Consider the following 24842-nt stretch of genomic DNA (forward strand, 5'->3'; position numbering starts at 1 on the left):
TTATGAGGAAGGTCTAGCAAAAAAAAAATATAGGCCCTTCTCAGCATACCACGACTTCTTTTAATCAGGAGTTCTTGTGTCATGAAGTAGGAGGAAGAGACAAACTTTGTTCCCTCGAGTCTTACTGCTGCTTAGTCCCCCTGTGTACCTCAGGTAGCCTGAATCTGCAGTTCAGTTAGAGGGTCAAGTCACACTCCACAATCTTCCTAAAGCACTTTCTGCAGCAGAAGGAAGGCACTGATATTAAACACTATGTGAAACTGCCAGCACGCAGCCATTCTTGCAAGTTTGCTGCAATTTCAGCACCTGGTTTGCTTTCAGTTCCCAGAGATCGGAGCTTCACCCTCTGGGAGGGTCAGTGGAAAGCTCAGCCCCAGGATTTCCCCTATTTTTGCTCCGTATCTACAGGGAGACCAGATGAGCCAACCCCAGCTTAACTCTTCAGTTTGTTTTCAACCCCATGGCCCCTCTGAAATCCACCCATGCTGGAGAAGGAGTTCTCAGTTAATTTTTCAATAGGCAGTTGACCTCTCTCAATGTCTTCCTCCAAATCCTGAGGTATCTGATACTATTTATCAACAAAGAACCAAATCTGAAGGCTTGTAATGAAGCGAAAATCCCTCTGAATTATTCTCTCTTGCCCAAAATGAGACATTTAATATTTTCCTTTTCTCCCTTCAGGCAGTAAAGACGAAGAAATGGTGACATGAACAATGAAAACAAAAATACAACAGAATATACTTACCTCCATGAGATGGAATCTGTTTGAGAGTTTTCGTATCTGCACAGTGCATACTGGTGGGATCAACACCCATGACTGAGCTCCTACATGTACAGGCTATACAGATAATAATGACTGCAGAAAGGCTGGAGCTCACTGACCAACACCACTCCCTGACTGCAATTTAAGGACTGAAGATATGACTCACCCCACTCAGGCTGTGTTCCATTTCATTTGAACATTTCAGAGTCAGTTTTGCTCTATCTGTGCTCAGTTTCTGATGTTACAACTATGTCTCTGATGGAGATCACTCACCTGCTTTACTCCATGTTTATGATATTTTACAAGGCAGAACATAGGCAGTGTAAAAAAAAAAACCTGGGATTCAAGATTCAATTCATCTCATGAGTAGTGCTGCTACACCATCGAAGCACTCTAAAGTGACTTTCACCCATACCAGAAAGCTAACGTGGCTCTAAGCCTCTGGCGTATCAGCTTAAAAGCATTTCCCGTGGTCTCCTCATTTCTTTTGAGAATATCCTGTAAGTGATGTACAACCAAGGAACAAATACAATTTCTCAGAGTGCTTAGTTTTCATTTTGGCACAATCTGTAGTTGCTATGTTCCAAAAACCTCATGGGAATTCAATTATCCAAAGTCCTACTGTCCTGGGCCCCTTCATCTGATTTAGCTGAAATTGACTAATACATTCAGAAGTCTAAGACATGCACACACACAGAATGAGACCATACAAACTATACTGAAACAAGCAGCTTTAAGATTTTAGTCATGCAAGTTTATATCTATGTTAGCATGAATTCCCAGTCCTACCTGTGCTAGTCGTTTGCTAAACCTGCCAAAGGGTCTCCTGAACTGATTGTCTCTCAGCCACAGGATTCAACCCTTTATATTTTCTTTTCTCTCTTTATTTTTTAATATTATTTTTTTTAATGTGACTCCTCAGTGTCTTCCTGGGATTCCTATTAGTGGTAAGATTGTCGTTGCCAAAAGCCAATAAAAAATGGTGGGGAAGTGTCTTCTAGGAAAACAGCATGTCCCTCTTGCTTCCTGAGTGGATGCTCAGTGCTTGCCACAACCACCCCACCTGTGAAATGTCCTGACACCCTGACCCATGTGAGGAATAGATAAGCCTGTCCTTCGGATCAAGGCACAATACAGGCAGAATGCGTTTGTTCTAGCTCTTAATGCTGCTAATTGTACAATCTAGCAGCATGAACCAACTTCAACTCTCTCAACCCCTTGCCCTGTATTGCCCCTGTAGGAACTACCAGGAGACAGCAAGTACGAAGAGGGTAAAACAACACAGAAAAGAATGGAATGAAAACAATGCAATGAAAAGAACTTTCTGAAAGCTTCTGAGAAGTCTGGCAACTGTTTGGGACTGGGACTGTGCATCTGTGCAAAACTTCTGCCACGAATGGCCAGTTCCACCTTTCCCATGTAGTCTGCTTTTTCCTATGGGTTCTCCCAGCTCTGATCATAACCTGAATATTACAAAATATAATGTCTCCACCGGCATTACTTAGCTGACACCTTAGTCATTTTTTTGTCTGCCAATCTAAACTTGTTTAGTACTCATTCAGTTAGGTGAATTCCACCATGGAACTGGAAAACAAATTGAGTCTCGTGCTTAATACCTCTGCAGCTTCCAGAAAGAGGGCAAGACAGAGAAAACATCATTTCATAAAGCAAAACTTCTGAGCTTTCTTGCTTAATAAGCACTTTTCCCTAGGAGCCAATAGAAAAACCTTCATCTGAACTTTCCTAATTGCATAGAATTGACCTAGATTGCCATAAAGCCTGAACTCTAGGCGAAAACTGAACTTCTGACAAAGCAGTCCAGGTTTTAACCCAAATGACACGCATCTGGAGGTCCCCTTCGGACTCCATTTAAACACTATTGTCAGTCTTCATGAACTGAAGTGATAAAAGCGTTAATTTGACTTTTAACAGTACTGAAAGCTCGGGGAAGTGTGGGAGTTTAAATTATAGATGCTTCTGGTAAGAAGTACATCATTATTGTTAATTTCATCAGCCACAGGAAAAACGAAGACTTTCACAGAAACCCAACAAAGATGATAATTTAATGGTCTAATAGGATGTGTACTACAAGACACTGAAAACACAAGGATTATTTAAACATGGAATGATGAATATGTCCTAGTCTTACTCAGGAAGAGTCAGTGCAGCTGCATCCTGATGCCAAATGCAAATAAAAGCAAGGCAAGATATGAAGTGAATGATTTGGATTTGCTTCTCTGTAGTCAGCAGTGGAAAGTAAGGCAAAAACAGAGACTTCAGACAGTAAGAAGTCTCCAGTCGTTTCCTAAAGCTCTTCTTCTCATGACAGTTTTGCATATACAAAGATTAATAGCTAGTGTTGTGTTGTCCCCTTCCTACGGTTTAATTTCAATAGTATAGTTATAACATTTGTAACATCTCTGTCTATTGCTAAAGTAACTGTAAATGCTTATGATAAGAAATCCATATATATTTGCTTATCTGACACATTTTCCATCCTGTATATGTCCACAACATTTAGTCCGTTGGTTAAAAGATGGGGCAGGATTTTGTGCAGGTGATTGAGCTATTAAAATGGATATTTGACAACTTTAATATATAGAGGAACATTAGAATCAATCTCATACAATGTCTCATCAAAGTAGAGGAAAACTATTTAAAACTCAGCTCAGTTTCCCACCTCTCTTTTATCTGTGATACGAACATGATAAAGCACAACCCACAATTGTTTAAACAGAGACACAAATACTTCATGGAAGCTTAAGAGTTGTACTAGAAATATTCCCATGGAAGGAATACTTCAAAGCAGACAATGTCCGTTTATGTTAAACTCCTCAAAATGCCCAGCTTTACAGCTTCATTCAATGCTTTTTCATCTGCAGGAGGGTATAACTGAGAAATTGATCTACAGATTCCAAAAATACTAGGGCTGTCAAGCCCGATCTCTTTATGCCTCCATTCACATCACATTTTCCAGCATAACCAATACTCTGGCTTGGGTTTTTTTTTCTTTTAGGGAAGCCTTTTAATCTCGGAAGAGCTAAAATGGAGGAGTGACATTAGCATTTCCAGTGACCGGACAGCTCTATTACCAGGCAAACTATATGCTGACTCTAGAGAGGGAGAATGGGATTTTAATGAAAAACTGCTTAAGACTGAGATTTGTTTGTGATTTGTGCATGGGCAGAAATAAATGAACTGCCTGGATTCTGTCCATCACTTCCCCATTATCTTTCATGGTGATCTTCAGCATGGTATAGCATAAAGATTAAGTTATAGTTCCTATCTTGGATGAATCTATTCTTACTAATACTTGAAAATAATCCTGAAGTTCATAGCTACCTGAAAGCATCCTGGGGATTTCAAAGGGAACGTCATCTGGGATATAGAATGTAACAGGGTGATGAAATATATGCAAAACATTCCCCATAAACATGTAGATGGTGATTTCTTTAGGGTGGCTGAACTCTACATGGATAAAAATCAGCTTTACATGTGTCGTACTCAGGTCTTCTTCTCTGGTAGGAGATATCACCACTGAACCACGTGTACATATCAGACCAAGGCTAAACAACATTAAAGATTCCAGAAAAAAGATGCGGGAAAGGAGGAGCCCATCCACTTCTGACCTCTTTCATCAGTTAAAAGCACTGAGAATGAGAGTATCCCTTAAGGGTCCTGACCTGGTCTAGTGGACCTTTAGGTCCACCTGAACTAGATGATCTTTAAGATCCCTTCCAACCAAAACCATTCCATGATACTACGATTCTATGACCTGGAAGAGTGCTCCCTCAAGAGCAGAGCTTCCCCACTGCCATTCCCAGAGTGACTTTTCTAATAAATTCTTACCCCATCACAAATGTCCTGTTTTCCTTTTATTATTATTTATGAAAGTGTGAACTGAAAAGCATGAAGGTAAATGAGTGCAGAATCCAGTTGAAAGCATTCTAAATATAGCAAGGGCAGCAACAATTCAAGCCTTTTCAGGAAGGAGGAAAGCTGAAGGAGATAACCTAGGTGAATCTGAACATCCTAAGAAAACCCAATGGGAGAAAACAAAAACAGAAAGTCAATCAAGGAATATGATTAGGTATCAAGGAACAAGCAACTTCTTGGAGATCTAATGCAAGGTCACCAACTCAGGAGGGTTTTGAGAGAACTCTGAATCAGACAAGAGATGTTGTAATCGTCATTTGAAAGACAAGTGCTCTAAAGAACCTTGAATAGAAGAAATTTAGATATTGACAGGAGATGCACACAGAAATCTTGCCACAAGCAGCAGCTCCAAGGCAGGGATATTTCCTAATCAAAATGTTCAGAATAATGCCAGAAGCTATGTGAGGAAACAGATTGATAGGCAGCACAGAGGGAAGATTAGTCTCTAACCACCTAATTGCAGCTGAATATCTGAGAACAGCAAATCACACCAAATATAGTGAATATAATCAAATGTGCTTCCTGGGCCTTGATGTGAAGGGAAAATATCTTTCCAGTGCTCCTGTATACGCCTGGTTCCCAGATGAATCAAAGTCACATGATTGTTTCATGGTACTGTTGCTCAAGACCCAGCCAAAGACGCTGCTTACATGAGGGCAATTCACAGAAAAACAAAGCCTATACACCTGAAATGCTCCCACACTGGGGGTTATTTGTGTTCTTGCTGCTGTGTCTGACCTCTGGCAGAGGTCTGTGGCTGCAGTGTTATGCAGAAGCAGAAGGCACAATGTTGGCTTCTCCAGCATAAGTTTTACTTGGCATACCTCTGCACTGTTTTCTATAACAATCTGGTCACTACCATGAATCCACCTCTCCATGTGTGCCACCAAACCACAAGACATGAATGGTCCTGGAAATAACCTCTATAAATGCTGCCCTTTAGGTTGGAAGCCCGAATGATAACACTTGATGTCGCTCTTGGGAAAGAGCAAAGTTCACACATTCTGACTGCTGAGCTATGCACAATGTACTAAATTATATTTGACGTGGGCTCCTACAAATCCAGCCTGCAGTTCTTAAGTAGAGGCATCCAGCTGGACAATGTAAGAGCTGGATCCAGAGCTCTTCACTAGTATAAGACTTCCTTAGGACCTGGTAGCCCACCTGGAGAAGAAGGAAGGCAGAGCAGGTGCTGTACAGTCAACATGCACATCCACATTCCTTGGGGTCAATACGTAAGTTTTAAGCACATGCTCTTTGTCCTGTGAAAATTCCACTGCTGTTCGGGTACAAACACCTATCATGGTTTGAAGGCAGACTGCATCAGCCCCTGACCTCTCTGGAAATAAAAACCTTTACAGTATTTTACAGTATTTGGCTTAAAGGGGAAAAAAAAAAAAAAAAAAGTGGGATGGGATCACTGTTACCATCCCTTCCCCAAAAAGGAAGGAACTTTCCTATTGCACAATTCAGAGAATATCAGGAGAAAAATGGGCAGCTTTGTCTCCAGGGCAGACCCTGGCTTTGGAAAACTATAATTCTATTGCCACAGTTTTCAATACAGTGGTGATTGCTAAACGATGAGTTCACATAAAGGAAATGGTTTAGGTGCAGTGCCTGCCTATTCTTTTCTAGGAACCTAATTAAAATAGACATATTGGAAGCTACTTCTTTTAGTTCAGATATTCCAATTTGTGTTTCCCTGACTTTCAAAGCATTTTAGAGCCATTAAATGGTTAAATTTAGCCTGGAGGTTTTCTGCCTAGATTGGATAGATTCCTTGAGTGCTTCAACACAGTCTGCTTTGGACTCAGATCTTCAACTAAGACTCAAGGCATCCTGGCTGATCCAGGGAATATTATACTCTAGTTCACAATGTTGAGATTGTTGGCAATAATCCCTTTGCTTTGACCCATAAGCAGCTACAAGGTAGCCCTAATTATTAATGGACTATAGCCCCTCTTATAAAATCCGCTAAACATTGAATTCCTCCCAGTTCCTCCCAATTTACTTTTGTCAATGTTTTAGACTACCTTCAGAAAAGTTACGGCAAGGCTAATATATACAGATGCAGTGATTTTATTTGCTGCTCCACTATTTTATGAGTGTGTACTGCAGAGCCTAACTTCATGGCAAGAAGATCTATGGTGCAATTACTTTCGTATATTATTGTACAATTTGCAACTAATGGAAAATAAATTTACTGGCTACACTTCAGCTGTCAGAAAGTCTGTCTGCAGAATGTTATGAGAGTGGAAGGAATATGTGCTTCTCTCCGTGAGTGGGAACGTTAAATGACAGGCATCGCTTAATCTGATCAAACATTTTAAACTTGATCAGCTACCCATATCATAATAAGTAAAGTTTCTTGCAAAGAAAATTAATTATGCCTCATAAAGGAAACAGAAGCATTTGATGTTAAGAAGCAAATAAAAGACTGCCCAGCACACCCACTCCCAGGAGAGTCAAGCCCAGTCAATCATATTTCTAGCCAAGTGTAAGAATTAAGAATTCCATAGCCTCTTTTAATTGCTTTAACTGGTAGTGCTTCCCAGTGGACTTTCATGTTTCACTTGGCCTTTTTCTCCCCACGTTAAAAAAAATGCATCTGATTATTAATCATGTAATTGGATTTCCAGTTCAATGATTAATGTCTAAGATCCAGTATTTAAGAAGAACAAAAGTAGACACTTGCCCTCACTTTTGACATCAGACTTTTTTGATGGAGAGAACTTCATTCATATCAAATGTTTTGCAACTTACATTTCTCAGCAACCTGCCAGATCAGGTTCAAGTTAGATGCCTGCTAGTAAACGTCCCTTTCATCAGAAGCACTGAAATTAGAAGCATGAAATTGGATGGGAGAGGATGGAAGAGTTCAGTAACAGTTTTCAGAGGCCCTAATACTCAAATAACTTAATTTAGTAGAAAGCCAAACTCAAGTCTCTTGGAAATCAAATGGAAGTTTCCTGTTGCAGTGGAGATGAAAAGCTGCTACAGCCTGATGGGTATCTAAGTGAATTCAGCCTATATCAAATCACAGTAAATGTGAAAAATTTTTTTTGATCCTTGTATTTGGAAGAGACTGAAGCAGTGCAGGCACCTGTGGCTGTACCTGTTTCTTTCCTCAGTTTCTACCTTTTGCTCACAACAGCTGGACAATCCTACTTAACAGTCTGGACTCCGACCAGACTGTTCTTATATAGATGGTAATATGACATGTGTGCACCATAAAACTTTCCCTCACACAAATAGAATTAGATCTGTAACAAATAAAGGCAAAAAAAAACCAAAATTAAAACAAAACAAAAACACGACAACAAAAACCATTAAAAATACAAAAAATCAAACGTACCTTTGTTATATATTGAAAATACAATGAAACCAATGCCAACTTGGAATGATGGTAAGTCAGGCTTCCATCCAGGATCAGGTACAGTGGGCATGCCTCCATATCCTCTACTTCAGTCTTCTTCCTGGACAATTTAAACTAAACATGAGGATATTAGACAAATCTCTAAATAATGCAGACTATGAAGCCCCATAACCATGCCCATGTCAGAAGGAGACAGTGGTAAAGTTGTCAGTCTCAAATAGCTCAAAAGCATCTTTCAAGTCACTTTAAATAGTGACATCTCATCATGTATTCAGCTAATGGGAGCTGAAAACACTTAAGCACTGCCACATTTTGAATTTAAGTATAATGGTGATGATCTGCTCTTTAATAAAGTCCTCACCTTATACAACATAAAGATTTGCATTGTCTTCAGCAACTTTTCACTTCAAAAGGCAGTAAAGTGTTTACCTTCACTTCTTATTGCTTCTTCACCACTCTCCAAGCTTCTGATCTCTTCATGTGTGTGGATTATCAAACAGCAATCCTCTATCCATGCCCTGATCTGATAGAAACACCTACATAGGAACAGAGACGGTCCAAAAGTACTCCTTGAGGAATTTAGACAAAAAAAAAATTCCTAATTAAAATAAATTCTATTAGCTAATAACAATAACTGCAGCAACATGGCCTTTTATTGTCTCTGGGCACAGGCTTGTGTATTCTCTTAGTGTATCTTGTAGACGTCTTTCATTGGGATGTACATAGGTGACTACTTCTACAACTTCACATCTCCTCCCACTGTAAGTGAATTCAATTCCATGGCATTTTTGGGGCGTGGGATCATAACTCATACAGAAGAAATGGAGGCGCTACAAAGCTACATTACCCTGCAATCTGAGACCTGGGGACATTTAAGCATAGTTTAGTGTACACAGCACATTGTAGGCATGCGGGAGCCTGTGACCCAAAACAGTCCAAAGCTGTGTAAAGGACAACTTGTTCTCTCATCTCCTATTCCTCTGCTGCTTTAGGGTTCCAGGGTGCCCAGAAACCAGAGGACTGGCCTCCAAGGTCACATCTGCCAGCATACACCTCCCATTGCTACTCTAACAGAAAGCAAAACAAACCATTTAACCTCTTCTTTATCTGATTTTCCTTCTCATTAAAAAGGTAATAATATCAGTATCTCTTCCAGAATAATGACAACACTTCCACTCAAACATTTATGCAAAACAAGAAATGCTTTTTGTGGCAAAATGGAAACTACGCTGGAGAAAAGGAACTCTCATTCAGTAAGTCTGTTGCTGATGATGATTACACATCTTTTTCTCTACAAAGGCAACCAAAAATTACATGAGCTTAGTAGCTGAGGCCTGAAACAGAAAAGCCAAATCATTTCCTAACTAATAACAGTCTTAACAATGACTTAGGAAGAGTATTTATGGACCCATTATAAGTCCCCATGGCTGTATAAAGTTAACTGTGATGAGCATTGGCTGATATATGAAATTCTTGGAAGAGATTAGATTATTAATGTGGGCACCAAGATAAGACCACAACTTTCAGCTTCTAGGTCTGCGACACTATTACTTGCTGCCTTTCTCCAAGTTAGCTTTCACATAAGTAAATGGGTTGGGTTTGAGAGAGGGAATGGATCTTTTTCGTGCTTCACTGACCTGGAGGGAGAGAAATTATAAAGTTAGACCTTCCCAGTGGGTTAATTTCTTTAAAACTGCAGATCACTGTGAGGCAGCCTTTCCTATGTGCAGTCTGCTAGGTTTCCTATGAATTTGAATTGTGGCTTTTAAAAGTAATGCGAGTTTGGGGATGAGTAAATCTAAATAACCCTGCCCTGCTGAAATTATTCACATATCAGTCCATTCCTGAGCGTTACACTAACAAGCACTGTGCAAAGATAAGGCATATCTATGTATGGCATACGGACCTGACTGCCAGATACCTGAGCCTTCTACATTAACAAGCTGAAGACTACTATTATATCAATTACATCAATTAAACCAAAGCTGAGTTTGAAGGTCTGTCTACCAAGAACATAATGACTCATGAAGCCTGCTGCTGTGCTGAAGCCTTTTCTGTATTAAACCCCTGGCATCTATTTCTTTTTTCTTTCTAATGCCTCTTAGAGTATCTTCAACACCAAAAAGTTCTGCTTCTTTCACAATGCAGAGCACTCTGGCTAGGTGGGGGTCAGCTCAATCTGTAGAAATGGAGAAGCAAGCAAGAATGAAGCTTTGTCTTTGTGGTCTTCATGTGGATGTGGCTTCTGACCCAGATTTCAGGGGTACACCATGGTCTCCCCATTTACCCACCTATTATTTGTAGGTCTCCACATCTACTCAGTGAAGAGCTCCACAAAGCTTTTTCATATTTGCTGTCTTCTGGACTACCCTGGGTTGTAAGACTCAGAGGGCTTTTTCTGCCTCAGGAGAGGAAATATCTGCCCTGTCTTCTCAAGTTTCTGCTTGTAAATTTTGTGAGTCAGATCTGCCCCTCACCTGGTAAGTCAACCTGGATCAGGGATGGGCAGAAAAAAGCTGCTCCTCCTGAAGCACAGTGTTATTTTGTGGGTATAGCTAACCAAAAGAGAAGTTCCACATGCAGATTTCTGCTCCCTTAACAGCTTGGTAACAGAGGATGACCTATGTCTCAGTACACTGGGAATCTGCCAGTAGCTGAGGAGACAGCATATCAGTAGTCTGAAATAACAGATTAAAACTGTCTCGGACTTTTGTTTATCCCAATGTGAGGACCTTTGAGGTCAGATTCCTTATCAAAATTGACCTGTTACACTTTTTCATGGAGTTCCCTTTCATCAGGATCCTCTTCTTGGTCTTTCTCTCCTGCTCCCCCCTCTGCTGAGCATTTCCCACGTATTGCCTGACAAAATGATCCATTGGTAACTCTTCTCTATTGAAGACAATATTTTCAAGCTGATCTATACTCCAAGATAAATTGAGGCCTTAGCGTTAGTCAAAGGGAAACCCTCAAGCAATCCTTTTACACTTCCTTTGGGGTAATGTAAATAACCAAGAACATTGAGCTTACATTTTTAAAGTGGACTAATGAAATCAATTGACAACTTGTCTCAGCATTTTGGTTCAGAATCAATATACTTTTCACACACTGAACCTAAAATATTATTTTGAAAATAGAACAGAACAGAACACAATGGAATATTGGAGTAAGTGAAATGGCATAAATTCAGATCTGCATAATTCCGAATTTTACTGAATTTGTAGTTGCAGTCTTTTATTTCTTCTACAGATCAGGGTCTGGATTCTCTTTGTGCTGTTTTGCTTCTGTTCAAGAGAAAAGAAGGCTGCATTATTTTCTGCATTACTTGTACACAGGAGAATACGGTACACAGAAATGTAATTTAAAATCAGGGAGGAGGAATTCTTGACTGATACTTCACCCCTCCTCTTTTGTAAATATATTGCTTCAATTGCAAGTCTGAATACTGCCCAGTGTTACCAGGATCCTTGCAGATTTTCTTTACACACTTAATCGACAGAGACCAGATTCCAACAGAAAAATAATAGTAGTATGTCGTTTTTCACTGTGGTCCATTAAGTACTTTGGGAAAGCAAGAGATGTGACTATGTTCCCCAATAATCAAGCAAGACTTCATGATCTGCAACTTTCTCCTCTGTTTCCATGTCACTCCCTTTCATAAATCTTTCAACATCCATGAAAGCTTTGTGATACTTTATGTGACAGGAGATGCCATTCGAAGAGCTCAACTGCATGCAGCTAGTTTATCTCTCCAATTCTTTTTCTTTAAAAAACATTTGGCTTCCCTCTCCTTTTCCCAATGCTAAGAGTGGTCAATATTAACACCACTGCTAGTCAATGAGCCTAGAATAATTTGAGATGCCAATCTCATTTGCACACACACAACCTTGTTCTTTTCTTACAGCAAAACCACCGTCATCACCCACCATATCATCATCCTCCCACAAACATCCCTAAAGTCTCTCAGCTCCCTGAAAACCCAAGGAGAAATAACATTTCCTAACGATGTGAACTGTATGGCTTGGTTTTGACAAGGTAAAAAATGAGCATGAGTCATCATCTGTAGCACATCACCTCTCCCCACATCCCACTAAACCGTTCCTTCAGGTTGTTTGAGAAGTCTGTCCCAGGCAAAAAAATATCACAGAGCTGGCAGAGAGGCATTAAATTGATTTTCCAATGAAAACGATGGCTCCATGACAACTTGGCTGAAGATCTGTTGTGGTATGTTTGCACAGCACTTTGTGCAGCAGAGCCATGACCTATTTTCATACTAGAAGCTAATGTGATCAAAAAGACACCAAATGTTTTATGGTTTCCATAAGTTTTCCAGCCTGGTCAACATACTACTGCTACAGGAAAATGCTTTTCTTTCTGTGGATGCCACACATCGTATATATGATTATAGTATCAGTAATATTGATCATAATATTGCTATGAAACATGAAGTAGGTTCTTTGACATGTTACACCAGAAAATAGGAAAGATAACTTGTCTGCTGCCTTTTAACTCCAGCCTTGTTCAGCTCTTATTGCTCTCTCAGATTTCTTTATTACCCTCCCATGATACATCCCAGTTGAAATTAAATTGCAGCTCCTTCAAGACAAAAAGAGGAACCTCTGGCTTTGTTTCTGTACTAATTCTACTTAATACTACTACTACTTTCCTGTTCAAGACAGCTGTAAAGAAGATCCTTTTCCACATTGCCATGCCAATAGTCCTTATCAACCAGAAGCATGTCTGAACTGAGTGGCCAGCACTGGATGCCTCAGAAAAAGTACAAAACTTCCACGATTGTGTAATAATTCCCCTTAAGGAAGTTTGTTCCTAGTGACAGGATGCTAGTGGTCAGCTTAAGCATTCACATACAGAGCTAATGGAACTAAGGGCTATTTGCAGTGTTTAGGAGGCAGCAGGCAATACGGTTAAGAGGGAATCAATGAGATGCTTAAAAAGCATCTTGGTTCATAGACATGTTTTCTTGGTTTTAAGCTTTCATTCTGTTCCTTTCAATAATTCATGCCAAGGTGATCAGGGTCCTCAGAATTTGTATAGCCAGAGGGGAGGAGAGTTGTATGTACAACCTGAGCATCATAATCCAAGTGTATATATTTTAGGTACTTATGTCTTTACAAAAAAAACATGTTTTTCTGTTCCTGAAGGCATAGTCTGCTTCTGAAAAATGATTTTCATATTGCCAGCATTAGCTTACCCAGATTCTCTGTTTGGGAAACTGCTCGGCCAGACTAGGACCAATCACGCAGCAGTGTGGACAATCCTGGTGTGCTTGGGCAAAACAAAAGACAGCCAGGCAGGTTGTCTTTTGATGGTTCTTTCTTAAACCAGAAATACTTGATGGGGTGAAACCATGGCTGATAGGACTATATATTTTAGCACAGGGTGGAGGCTTGTCAGCAAGCCCTCAAAATAGTCTAAGTTAGCCTGGAGTCCTCTCCTATTGCTCTATTAAAACTACAAATCAAAGCTGCCACAAGCTGTCCCATGGGCTGACAACCATGACACAGGATGGAATAAAAGCAAAGCTGGACTGGGTTGGACAATTGTAACACAGTCGGCTGCCGACAACAACAGCCATAGTATTTCTCCACCACACTTTCATATCCTGTAGTAGTTTGTGTCCTGAAAGCACATAGACTTTTAGACCCAACACCTTGCAGCAGGGAGTCCAACAAGAAGACTCCTCTGAACTGCATCTCCTTTGCTTAAGGTGATAATATATAACTAAGCTAAGACTTCCAAGGGGAGTTTGGAAGGCTCAGATTACACACAAACTATAAAATGAGTAATATGTACTTACGCATCTTAATGGAACTGCCAATGGCCAATTTGGTGCACTTTAGACCCCTATTAATAGCCAGGCTCTATGGACAGTTGAATAAAACACACTTCCCTGGAGTGATATAATAGCAAGGGAGGACTGACCAGGGATAGATCCTGTTTGTCTGAGTTGCTCAGTAACGCGTAACTACTCTGTAAACACAACAACTGTTGTTGTTTCATAAGTTCCTTCTGGGCTTATCTGTTGGACTAAATGTTAAGCATATTGACCAGGTGGTGCCTTTTTGTGATATGTTTGTTTTATTAGTGCATGTCCTTGAACTAACACTGCATTTCATATGTACCTGTCAGGTACTGAAAGAACTCAGCATCTGGGATTGAGAGCTCAGGAGAGGGTAGGTGAGAGGTAGAAGGGTGCATTTCAGTACAGATAGGGAGCTGCAATTATACCCACATAAAAGGCAGAGACACAAGTGGCTCACCTTGTAGAGGACATATTTACACACATTTTACTCTTTAAAACCAACATTGAAGTACCAGGCTGGAGTCAGCCCCATGTCAAATCTCCTTGTTTTTTTTCCTAGTAACGAGGCCATCTGCTTTAGCCTGTGAGGCTGTCCCTGTTAAGTGAATAAAAAGGCATACTGAACTATCCTCCAACACCTTATCCCTAGCCCAACATAGACAAGTATATAAATCTGCCTGTAATTTCTGTCTGTGAACTGTGGCTGATGGCACTATCACCAGGGTGGCTCTTTCAGGCTGATGGATTGGTCCTGGTGTAGCCTAATGGCTATAACGATGCCACGGCCATTTCCTAATGCATCCTGGTTTGCAGGCACCTAAAGAGTGTGCAGCCTGCACACACTGCCTTACATTCATTGCTTCCAGAGGAGCAGAAAGCCTTGGGCTGATCTGGGTTCAGGCAGCATGTGCCTAAACAAGCTGAGAAACAAAAGGTACTCCAGCACAGTGAAGGGTTAATCAGGTTCTCAGCTGCTAAATTGAAAAGTTACAAAAGAGAAAGAAAGGTACCTTGAGAAGCATGTGCTTAGCACTGACCTCTCTCCCCTGTGATCCCACTTTGGGGGTCTCTGAGGCACTTCTCAGCATCCTCCAGCAGCTGACTTGCCTTCAGGCTCAACTCTGCAGTCAAGGACCAGGTAGATCCAGACCCACTCCAAGGACCTGTGGGGCTCCCTCCGAGTCAGCACCTTCTTCATCCTCCTGCTTCTCTTTCACTCCCGATTTCTTCTGTGTCTTTCTTCTTTCAGTGATGCAGCTTCAGCAACCCCATAGGGCAATGATGACTGCAGCTCCTCCAGTCTTCTTTTCCCTGCATGTTGTAAATGGAAGTGTAGCAAGGGAAACCTTGTGTGGTCCTCGGGGTCTCTCTGAACTTAAATTGCTGCTTTGTTCCATAACTAGTAAGTGCCTTTTATTTTAAATAACCTTTTTGTCAGACACATATTTTAGAGGTCACTACAACACTTTGTAGTCATGATTCTCTTTGCAAGTGCAGAGAGTCAGCAGCCAGAGTGATTTTCTCCATCCTATCCCTCCAGTTGCCCACAGCTAGTGGCCTCACACACTTATCCCACATTTATCAGTATGAGGGGATGGTGCTCTCCAGCAGAAATAAAAGCAGAGCAGTTCAGTTGGGAATCTCACAACTTCTGGGTTTGTGGCCACTCGCTTCTGTTAGAAGATGGACATAGAGATCACTAGCTCATTTCCCATTTATCACTAAATGTTTCAGTAGGAAAACAACATTCCCTAACAAGCGCTATGGAACGTGTTCTCGGCTCATCTGAATGCAGCTGGGGCTGAAGTTTGATGCTTATTATAAACCAAGGACAATTAGCACACAGCCATCAGGTCTGTTATCCCGTGGCATCAAAAACTCCCCAGCTTCACTCTTTTTTCTCTTTTCTTTCTCCTCCTCCCCCTCTACAGTGTTTTCTTTCCACTTTCTCAAGCCTTAAAGGACCTCCTGGGGTTTTTGTATTTCTGGCTACTTTGTTTTCCTTTATGAGGGATTTGCCCTCCTCTTCTCTTGGCTGCTCCCCATCTTCCTCCCATGAGCCAAGAAATTCCTGACAGCTGCACTTCCCATCTTGTGTTTTGCCATCATCATCATTTTGTTTGTGTGCATGCATGCGTGTGTGAGAGAGAGAAATCCAGCCAGCCTAGGAACACGGCTTGAATCCTACACTAATTAGAGGTGGAGGGAAACACTCCATCCCTCCTTGCAATAGATGCTCCCCTGAGGACTGATGGCTGTAGTGCGGTGGCAAAGCCCAAGCTCACAGCCCTGGGAGCACCTGGGAACGCCCAGAGGTCTGTGCTTTGGCATACGCATTTATCACTGCATTTGTTGAAGCCATACAGCTGCCCTTCTCCCTGCATGGTTCTGCTGTTGATCTGCACTGGCTTTCAACTTTTACAGCAGGCAGCTGTGCTCCATGAAGAGACTGGGCAGGATTTAATCAATAAATGTTTGAAAATTGTCCAGTTTTTTCCCTTATTCACTCACTGACTCTCAGCACATCTTTTTCCCCCTACATGCACTAGCGGGTTTTCAGTCCCTTGCCCTAAGACCTGTACCAGCAACTGTACAGCTGGTGCTGGTGCTGTGCCAGGGTCAGATGCTCTCCCACACTGACTACAAATTGTAACCGACAGTGATCTTGGACAAGCAAGAATCACTGTTGATTTAAATCACTGGTTTTCAATGAGAATAACTACTAAATCCCACAAACTCTATCCATAATCCACTACCTCTGAAAAATCCCTGTCTCTCTTTATGACTCAGCATCTGGTAGACAGCTGAATCCAAACTCGTATAGCACCATATAAAACCCTTCTCCAGAATAATTTCTTTATGTATTTCCTAGAACCGTACAAAACCACAAAAGCAGCTGAGTAAAAAATGCAATGTCACAGTATCATAGCAACAAGGGTAAAATATGTGCTTCCTGCTTATTCACTTTGATTAAGAAAATTATTCACAAGGCATCAGATGTTTCAAAAGAAACCCATCTTGTGGTCTGTTAATAAGAACAATACACTCTAAGCTATGGGGAGAGGTAGCTTTCAAGGCTGAAAGGCACTGCCAGTTAGTTTCTATAGGAAGTTGATGAGACGCTACACGCACTTCTTAGCTTGATATTTGATGCTTCGTATCATTTAACATTCCCATCCAGAAAGCGCTTAAGTATACATTTAATTTTAAACATACAGGAGGTGACATAAAATTCAACACGAGTACCTGTGACCTTCAAGTTGAGTCCATTTTTCATACTTCTAGTACTTTTAACTGCTGTGTTGGAACACAGCTCAGAGAAGTAACAATGTGCTTACAAGCTTAGCAGCAGAAGTGGGTTCAGTGCCTCTCCTCTCCCCAGCATCTCCTTCCTCTGCAACCCATTCTATCCATCCTTGGGACCACCAACATCCCCTCTTCCCTTAGCCTCCTTGCAGTACTTTCTGAGATCTGCCTTCCAATGTTGCATTCTTCTCATGGCACTGTGTCCTTGGGCTTGCTCCCAGCACTGCTTACTTATTACTAGATACTGGGTGCGTGTAAAGCCCAAGTGAAAGTGTCCACGTCAGCTTTTCATGCCCTACTGGCACCTGCACATCAACACTGCACAAGTACCTCACCCAATGGTAAATGTACCCAGCACAAACCTGGGTGATATCAAGGAGCTTGGTGGCCACCACGCCTCAGAAATTTGGCTGGGAAGTTTTATAAGTCTTTTTTTTCTCAGCCTTAGATGTTACACTGATGTTTTGTCTTTAGCACAAACACATGCATGTGACAGCCCCAAGCGCTACGATGTCTCACTTGAGGAATGGCTGCATTTCAGCTGTCTTTGCATAGTTGTTCAATTTCGGTGTTACTCTGGGGCCTCAGGGAAAGTTGTTCCATATAATCCATTATAAATTATTCTTTGTCTGCACACAGTTAAACAAATGTCTCACACATTGCAGGTGTTTCTAACTGTGCCAAAATTTCAACTTGTTGATCTTATCAAAACAATCAGCCTAAAGTATCAAAAGGTGTATATGTCTCTGTCTTACCATGTGGCTTGATGAGCACGAGGCACATGCGTTTCTTTAGGTATGTCCTTTGCTTTGCAGAACAAGGCAGTGGAGGACAGGATGTAGTCACAGAGCCACAGTGAGCGAATCAGATCTTTCTTGTTCATCAGTTCTTCTTCCAGCTTCTGGGAGATCCACTGGAACACAGTACAGCCAGAAGGATATGTGTTTTATAAATAAGCAATGACAGACAAAAAGCAATTGAATTAGATCCCCAAAGCTTTACTAAGATAGATGATCCTTGAAAGTACAGCTATGGTATTAAACATAGTGAAAGTATAATTCTTAATTTCTAGGCATCCGTGAGAATAATTACCATCCTTTGGGGAGTATTGTAGTGACTGTAGCTGGTAGATCTCTAAATGAGACAATATTTCCTTTTGATATTACATCATTAAGATAACTGATTCCTATACCCAGAAAAATGTTTCATATAACTCTTTCCTCCCTTTTCTTAATGTGTGCAATTGTGGAAGAGCAACACTGTAGGGATTTAGTGGTTGTATCTCTTTATGAGTCTGAACTGTGACACGGAGGACTCGGTGAGTTTATTGATTTTAATTCCTTATATTTGGGATTTATCTTCTCAGCTTTTACTTAACAGCTGAGAATACTCATGGCGTTAATATAGAAGGTTGGCTACCCAAGGGCAAATTTCAGATCCTCATTTCTTCACCTATGCATTTATTTGTTTGCTTCTGGATGGATACCAGCTGTCAGGCTTTGATCCAGGCTTTGATCAAGAGTGGCTAAAGGGTGCACTCTGTGAGAGAGCATTCCTCTGTCTCAGCCTCCATAGCTAGAGCTGAGAGTAGCAGGGGCCTTAAGTGTGAATATCAGAGGAAAAGATCAGGCATTCCCTTTGAAGATGCTCTGTTATTGAAATTTAGATTCTGATCCCTGATTTGGTCTGAAAACCCTGAACCACAAGGCATATGCTAGGGTAATCTAGGGAGTAAAGGGATCTGAAAGACAGGAGTTGCTATCTGTGGAGGGCAGGATATTTTCTTTTCCTTTTCCAGGAAGACAGCTGGAATGGACCTGAAAGCAAAGGGAGAGAAAACTCAGTGAGAAAATCCCCTTTTCAGGCTGTTAGGTAAGTACTACCATCCCAATTTGGAGCAGCGAGGAAAAGCTTATTGACTTCTTGGATTAAACCAGACTCAGCAGATCTTCTGCCATTTCAGTATAGGGAGGTTTGTTCAGCCAGGATGATTTTCTTCCTGAAGCATTTAAGGACTAAGCTAATAAAGTGGTTTATGGCTAAGAAATCATGTGGCAACATAGGAAAGATGAAGAGCTAGGAAACAATAGTGCAGAGCTCGTGTCATCTTTGGAAGAGGAGTTTTCTCCTATGGATGCACCACTGAACTTTGATGCCAAGAGAAGCAATCTTTGTCAGTGATTTGCTGTTCACTATGCCCACGTAACTGCTCTTTCTCCCATGGCACTGCTTTTATCTTCTTCAACTTTCTTAACATCTCTGAAGCAAGTATTTGTACCCTATTGTGTGTTACATTCCAGCACACAGAGCCACAGGCTGGATGTTGCTGCAACCTTAGGCATTCCTGCCAGGGAGAATTAACGGCCATAGTTTGCTAAGAGTAATGAACTTTAATCACAACTTTCTCACTTGACTGTCTTGGTGCAGTAACACAGGGATTTATGTAAGCTTTTCTTTAAAGGGTTGTCTCTTTATGTCTTTCCTTGCCTCCTTTTGTCCTTCCACCCTCCCTTCCTTTCCCTTCTTTCTTCCAGCACTGCCAAGAAGGTTGTTATAGCTTTCTCTATCTTCTATTCTGAGATAGGATCAACAGCAGCCAGCTTCAGCTCAGAACTATGTCCAAAGTTCCCCCATGCAAAGGGCCAGAATGCATTCATGCCCATTATGGGTGTTAGGGTGGACTCATTCATGGACTCGCTTCTTTCTGCTGTGAGATTCTCTTGCTGCAGTGCTGTTTTCCTTGGCACAGCACATAAAACGAGAAGGAAACTTTACATGGAAATCTCTCCAGCTATGGGAAACATTTTCCCATGCACATGTCCTAGCAAGAGATCTACTGCATCCATAATTGCGCTCAGTACTTGGAATGCGGTGACGTCTCCACGTTTAATGACCAAACATAGTCTTTGCCATTGCTCAAGAGTAGAAAAGGCTCTACCAGCATTAACCTATGGTCCCTTATCCACTGCTGTCCCGTCATGCTGTCCATCTGTATTTATATGGGGAAAAGTTGTGTTGTCTGCTACCCATGATGCCAAGCTGCCTTGCAAAGAATTGTATTTGTGGTATTTCTGTTCTTCAGCTTCTTTGGCAGCAGTGAGTCAGTCTTCTGCTTTGTAGTTCTCTCCATCCCTACCCTTCTGGTCTTCCACAAGCTTTCCCTAAAAATCCATGAATGCTCACTGGAAGTTGATCCATAAAATGCTCAGTGCTTCAGCTTTGCTTTCTCTGATGAGAGGACAATGGTTGTGCAGTTCTACAATGTTGTCCACCAGCCTGGATGTCACATTTGAGATCAAAGTCACAGCAAGCCTATTGTCAGAGGTGCCAGAATGCGCTCTTTGTACACTAGCTTCAGATTAATCCTGGTATTAGTGACTCCTGAAAACAACCACACCATGTTTTAATTAAACAAAGCACAAACAGTTCTCAAACTGAGAGGAGAAATGATGAGGGTGATTTCGTCCCTCCATATCTAATGCAGACTATGATAGATGGAGGAACCATGCTGAATACTCATAAAATGGAATGGGAATAAAAGCCTTCACTGCAGGGATCACCTGACCATTCAGTTACGCTTCACCCCACGTACCCTTCAGGCTGTTGAATGAGAGATTGTCTGCATTTGCAATCATGATCACATACAGCTCCTCCCACAATCTGATCATGCACTAACTCCTGTCGAGCTCAGTGCTTCTCAAACACATACATCTTTCCTTGGTAAAGCTGCTTCAGGTGTCCTCTCCCCTAAAAGCAAGATTCCTATTTCCAGTATCAGATTGGACACATTCACTGCCAATGGTTCTATTATATCTGTGTGCCCAGAGTAGCACCTGCTGATTAAACACAGATGCAAAATATCCTTTTAGCACTAGGATTCATAAAATTTAAATTACAAAGCAAGAGCCTTCACACTTTTATTATTTTTCCTACTCTATTTACTCAGGATCAATTTTTGGCTTCTTTTGGAAAATGTAGCTCAGCTTGAGTTTTGCGTGAACATCTTAATTACATCCACCAGATTAAGATATGTCTCTTCTGATCTTCTTCTAGAGGGGGTAAATTAGCCTTTTAATAGCCCCATGGTAGCTTAGCTAAACTGCTTACTGTGCTGACTAAATTCATTTACGGTTAGTTTGATAGCTCTCCACTACATCGTGCAATATAGAAATAATTCAAGACAATGGAGCACCATTAGCCTTTAATGATTGCACTTGCATCAGATTGTAGGTGGGTTCACAGGCTGCAGTCCAAAAGAAGCAGTTTGCACCAGGCATCTCTGCAGAGAGATAGAGGCTAAACATGGGAAAAGGGGTATATAACTCTGAGAAGGTTTTCAGAGGAGCTTTGGGAAGAAGGCAGAAAAAGAGTTGGTAGCAGAGAAGAACTGCTGAGGTCTGATCAAAGAGAAAGCAACCACTATCAGAAACATTTCCACAGTCAGGGGTCCTACTAGCATCAAGCCCCTTTTGCCATGCTCTCAAGACACTGCTGTGAGAAGCCATTGTAGCGCTACACCAACAGAGCTGTTTCCCTACTTGGGTCCTTCTTGAGCAAGCCAAGTCCTGACCCTTCTGCAGCGACTAAAAGACTGGGGCAGTCCAGAAGACGGAGCAGAGGATCTGCCCTACAGGGAAGGCTTTTCTCTGCACCACTTGACCAGACCAGTACTCATGTAGGAAGTATATTTAAAACACTGTGCACTGACAAATCATTGCTGAAAGAAAAACTTCACTAAGCAGCTCTGGGAGATACAAATCTCAGGAAAAACATAACCCGTTGGTGCCCAGCCTAACAGTCAGTCCCTTTCTTTCAGATGAATAAGAGACTGATTTCTTCATTTAACCACAGTTTTGCCCTTCCCAGGACTTTCCACATGGTGCTGAGAAGAAAATGTTCAGTCCTGGCTCCATTCACAGTGATAAAAAAAACAATTCCAAGCACAGGAAGCAAAAGGCAAGAGGTCCATTTTGTAGATTACCCACCTGTACCAAAAAGAAATTTAGAAGAGAATCATGCAGATGAGCTAAAATTGGAGATAAGAATTAGCTTCACCTCATTGTAGAAAAAGATTTCCATATCACCTGTGCAAACCAAGCTGGGGTGAGTTCAACTTATTATCTCAGCATAAACCAAACCACTTTTGCATGCTGTACTAATTTTTCTGCCAGATTAGTGAGTTGAATCAGTACAGAGTGTGTCTTATACGTGCCAATGCTTGTATGGATAAATAGCAGTATCTTAAAGTTTTGATTGAAGAGGAAAGAAGCCTAGTGAGCAGTAGTCAGCAAGGAGATGATCTTAGAAACATAGAATCATAGAATCATTTAATAGTTAGGGTTGGAAGGGACCTTAAGATCATCTGGTTTCAACCCCCCTGCCATGGGCAGGAGTGCCTCCCACTAAACTATGTCATCCAAGGCTCTGTCCAGCCTGGCCTGGAATACCGCTAGGGATGGAGCATTCACAACCTCCCTGGGCAACCCATTCCAGTGCCTCACCACCCTCACATTAAAGAACTTCTTCCTTATATCCAATCTAAACTTCTCCTGTTTAAGTTTTAACCCGTTACCCCTTGTCCTATCACTACAGTCCCTAATGAAGAGTCCCTCCCCAGCATCCCTATAGGCCCCCTTCAGATACTGGAAGGCTGCTATGAGGTCTCCACGCAGCCTTCTCTTCTCCAGGCTGAACAGCTCCAACTTTCTCAGCCTGTCTTCACACAGGAGGTGCTCCAGTCCCCTGATCATCCTCGTGGCCCTCCTCTGGACTTGTTTCAACAGTTCCATGTCCTTTTTATGTTGAGGACACCAGAACTGCACACAATACTCCAGGTGAGGTCTCACAAGAGCAGAGTAGAGGGGCAGGATCACCTCCTTTGACCTGCTGGTCATGCTCCTTTTGATGCAGCCCAGGATACGGTTGGCTTTCTCGGCTGCAAGCGCACACTGAAGCCGGCTCATGTTCATTTTCTCATCGACCAGCATCCCCAAGTCTTTCTCCACAGGGCTGCTCTGAATCTCTTCTCTACCCAACCTGTAGCTGTGCCTGGGATTGCTCCGACCCAGGTGTAGGACCTTGCGCTTGGCATGGTTAAACTTCATGAGGTTGGCATCAGCCCACCTCACAAGTGTGTCAAGGTCCCTCTGGATGGCATTCCTTCCCTCCAGGGTATCAACCGAACCACACAGCTTGGTGTCATCGGCAAACTTGCTGAGGGCGCACTCAATCCCACTGTCCATGTCAGCGACAAAGATGTTAAACAAGACCGGTCCCAACACCGATCCCTGAGGGACACCACTCGTTACTGGTCTCCAGCCGGACATTGAGCCATTGACCACAGCTCTTTGCGTGCAGCCATCCAGCCAGTTCTTTATCCACTGAGTGGTCCATCCGTCAAATTGATTTCTCTCCAATTTAGAGACAAGGATGTCGTGTGGGACAGTGTCGAACGCTTTGCACAAGTGCAAGTAGATGACATCAGCTGCTCTACCCCTGTCCATCAGTTCTGTAGCCCCATCATAGAAGGCCACCAAATTGGTCAGGCAGGATTTGCCCTTAGTGAAGCCATGCTGCCTGTCACCAAGCACCTTGTTGTTTTTCATGTGCCTTAGCATGCCTTCCAGGAGAATCTGCTCCAAGATTTTGCCAGGCACAGGTGAGACTGACTGGTCTGTAATTCCCCGGGTCATCCATTTTCCCCTTCTTGAAAATGGGGGTTATATTTCCTTTTTTCCAGTTGTCAGGAACCTCACCTGACTGCCATGATTTCTCAAATATGATGGCCAGTGGCTTAGCACCTCATTCGCCAGCTCCTTCAGGACCCGCAAATGGATTTCATCAGGTCCTATGGACTTGTGCATGTTCAGGTTCTTAAGATGGTCTCGAACCAGATCCTCCCCTACAGTGGGCCTAACGTCTTCATTCTCACAGTCCCTGCATCTGAAACATATGGTCAAACATATGTACAGGATTTCCTGGTTCCTGCAGGACTGGTAACCCTTGCTGCGGATTGCACATGGGTTCTCCCACAGGTCAGTTTAACAGCTGGTGGTTGTCTCTAGCTGAAGTATAAGCTCTTGCCATTTCCTGCTTCTTTGGTTACAGCCAAGTCTACTGGACACGGAGCTCCTCCAGCCATTGTAGAAGGTGCCTGATCCCTTTGGGGCCCACTTAGCAGCTGGCAGATCATGCTAAACCTGTCCTGCCTGCCAAGGAGACTGTCTGGCAGAGTCTTCTGCAAACACTCTGCTGCACTTACTGTCCTCACTGTGAAGAGAGCTGCCTCCAAGATGCACATAGGAGAAAGGGCTGGCTCTTCAAAACCTACTCAGCATGTTAAAACTGCCGAGCAGGCTGTACAGCAGCACAGGAGTTAGGGATAGATGCCATGGCCAATTGGCCAGTCCCATCATGAAACCCATCCAGCAGCTTCCTCCATGCCATTTAGTCCTGCTCGTTCAGGAATGAGTCACAGCCTTGACTATGGCATTCCCCCACTCCAGAGAGCCCCAGCATGCACGCTTGTCACTTACCAACCCTGTGCTTAGAGATTTTCTCTCTTTCTTGCTTATTTTTTTTTACTAGACAGACAAGCATATGGTGCACTGTTGTCTGATCAGTCAACAGCTCCCTGGTGC

At 42.2% G+C, this 24842-nt stretch overlaps 1 long non-coding RNA gene across 1 annotated transcript in view; it reads right to left on the reverse strand.

Annotated features, from left to right (window-relative positions):
• Window positions 1-4454: 4454 nt before the first annotated feature.
• The window catches only part of LOC133272427 (uncharacterized), a 38110-nt gene continuing 17722 nt past the window's right edge, over window positions 4455-24842 (reverse strand). The window contains exons 4-7 of the long non-coding RNA XR_009744413.1: window positions 17958-18115; window positions 14934-15207; window positions 8055-8175; window positions 4455-4924 (exon numbers count right to left, since the gene is read on the reverse strand). This is a non-coding gene — a long non-coding RNA (uncharacterized LOC133272427). The remainder of the gene's footprint in view (window positions 4925-8054; window positions 8176-14933; window positions 15208-17957; window positions 18116-24842) is intronic.

This window comes from Pezoporus flaviventris, unplaced genomic scaffold (genome assembly GCF_033815535.1).
Source record: "Pezoporus flaviventris isolate CSIRO_AGI_PZ_B2104156 unplaced genomic scaffold, CSIRO_AGI_Pfla_v1 ptg000029l, whole genome shotgun sequence".
Classification (NCBI taxonomy): domain Eukaryota; kingdom Metazoa; phylum Chordata; class Aves; order Psittaciformes; family Psittacidae; genus Pezoporus; species Pezoporus flaviventris.